The sequence below is a fragment of the Nylanderia fulva genome, unplaced genomic scaffold (genome assembly GCF_048542155.1).
Source record: "Nylanderia fulva isolate GAGA-0341 unplaced genomic scaffold, ASM4854215v1 Scaffold76, whole genome shotgun sequence".
Lineage (NCBI taxonomy): Eukaryota > Metazoa > Arthropoda > Insecta > Hymenoptera > Formicidae > Nylanderia > Nylanderia fulva.
In genome coordinates this window covers 83510-86036 of record NW_028190873.1, presented here as the reverse complement: position 1 = coordinate 86036, position 2527 = coordinate 83510, and the positions used below count along the sequence as shown (strand labels likewise).

Here is a 2527-nt window from a genome sequence, read left to right as displayed (position 1 = left end):
TTGCATTCATTTATTTATTTTCCGTAGGGGGGTTAAAAGGGATATTGAAATTAAAATCTCAAATATGAGATTATTTCATATTTAAAATCTTGGCCGTGTCCAAGTAAAATTTGGTGCCTTGTGCACCGGTATTTAATTCTAACGAAAAAATTATTTAGTTTCGTTAGGATAACGCATTGTCATCCGCGATTTGGCTCTTGTTGCCCGTCTTATACGTTAAATTTAAATTTTTAATACAAATAAATGTGTGATTAGTACCCCTCAAATAAATATTTTTTTATTTTAAGTAATTTTTCTGTCAGTGTAGATACTGACAGTATTGAATAAATTCAACTATTATGCCATACATTTTTTATTTTAATTAATATAACAAATAATTAAACTGATTTTACTACAATAAATTTAATTAACTCAATTGCTACGTTTATTTTTCTATTTATACCTGTATCTCATTTTTATAGAAGTTTTGAAGATGGAGGAACAGAAGAAGTCCCAAATAAAAAAAAAAAACCTAAACAAAATATGAATTACAACGAGCAAAACATAAAACTAGCTTTACAGCAAATTAGCGAAGGGATGTCCGTACGTAGCGCTTCGAAAGCATTTGGCATTCCCAGAACTACGCTTCAAGATAAAAAATTTGGACGACATCAACGATCAGTCGGAGCTCCTACTATATTAACACAAGATGAGGAAAAAGTTTTTACTAATTGGATAATCGAACTGGGAAAGCAAGGATTTCCAGTAACAAAAGATCAACTCTTATACAGTGTTTCCAAATACATGGCAGAGAATGGACGAAGCAATTGTTTCAAGGATGGAATTCCAGGGCGCCGATGGTATGAAAGTTTTTTAAATCGTCACAAAGACATATCCAAAAGAGTACCTCAAAATTTGTCGACAAATTTTGTTAGAGCAAACATAAATGAAGAAGGAGTTCGAAATTGGCATGCAAAAATCAAGAACTTTTTTGAAGAATATGATCTCAACCAAGTTTTAACTGACCCGAGTCGTATTTTTAAATGCGATGAAACAGCTTTTTACCTTTGTCCAAACAATAAATTTATTCTTGCTAAAATAGGATCTAAGCAGATTTATAATAGAACAACTAATGATGAAAAGGAATGCCTGACAGTTCTTATTGGAACATCAGCTACTGGATGTTTAATACCATTATTAACTCTGTTCCCGTACAAACGCATGCTACAGAATATTGTTGCAAAAATGCCTAAAAATTGGGGAATAGGGAGAACCGATTCAGGTTGGATGACATGCGAGGCATTTTATGAATACATAACAAATATTTTTTATCCATATTTGCAACAAAATAACGTTGAATTTCCTGTTGTCATGTTCCTTGATAGGCACTCATCCCATTTTTCTTTGCATCTAAGTACATTTTGCAGAGAAAAGGGAAATTATTTTAATCGGCTTGATACCAAATGCAACGCATCTTCTGCAGCCTATGGATGTATCTCTGTTTCATCCCCTTAAGAACGAGTGGAAAAAAATAATTTATGAATGGCGAATCAATAATAACGGTGAACGCCTGAAAAGAGAGGATTTTTCAGGTTTAGTTAACGAATGTTTGCAAAGAGCAGCTAAACCAGAAACAATACGCAATGGCTTTAAGATCTGTGGATTATATCCATTCGATGTCATTGCAGTGCCTTTTGAAAAACTATTAAAAACTACAGCCAATGATTCAGAAAAAAAAGAAAGTGAAGAATTAGGGCCAAAAGAAAAAATGAAGAAGATATTCGCTCAAATCTGTTATTCATTGAAAGTATGATAGGAGTCGAAAGATTACAAGAGTTCAAGAGATGTGAAAAGATTCAATGGAATGGCCAACCGAAAGATGAGGGTCTTTTTAATTTATGGTTAGAAATTAAAAAAAAACATACCGGACTCATCACTGCAAACTATGAATCTTTCGGAAAATCAAGAAGATCATAATATAACACTTGGGGCAAATATAAATTTTTCCGCCCTTGAACTTGATGAGAATTTCACTGCAAACGATGTAATCGACTTGGACGTAAATGCAGATGGTTCAGTTATGATTTCGACACCAAAATCAAGCTGTGCAGATAATGTACAGATTTTCGGACAATTGGATGATTCACCGATCTCCAACCTAAGAGAGCAACGAGATGAAAATGACAACCTCGAAAATTTTGATAAACCAACACTGATTACTAAAAAAAAAATATTTCCATCTCCGTTCAAAAATGCGCTTTTTTGGCCAGACACCCCAGTTTCAACAACTAAATCTGGAAAAGTTAAACGTAAAATAACTCCATCAGTAGCTGTTGCTGATGAGTTTATGGCATATCAAATAATACTAAAAAATGAAAAGGATGAAAAACTATCGAAAGCTAAGGGTAAGAAAAAATCAAATGGGAATAAAGATGAAAATGCCAAAAATATGACTGATGTGAATACTACAGAAATAACCAAAGGTGATTCTCTATGAGGGTGAGAAATTCTCTATGAGGGTGAGAAATTCCCAGGGCTAGTACTCGAT

The 2527-nt window shown here is 33.3% G+C and overlaps 1 pseudogene; it reads left to right on the top strand.

Moving 5' to 3' along the window:
- The first annotated feature begins 472 nt into the window (after positions 1–472).
- Positions 473–1792, top strand: LOC146720154 (uncharacterized; annotated as a pseudogene).
- Positions 1793–2527: the final 735 nt, after the last annotated feature.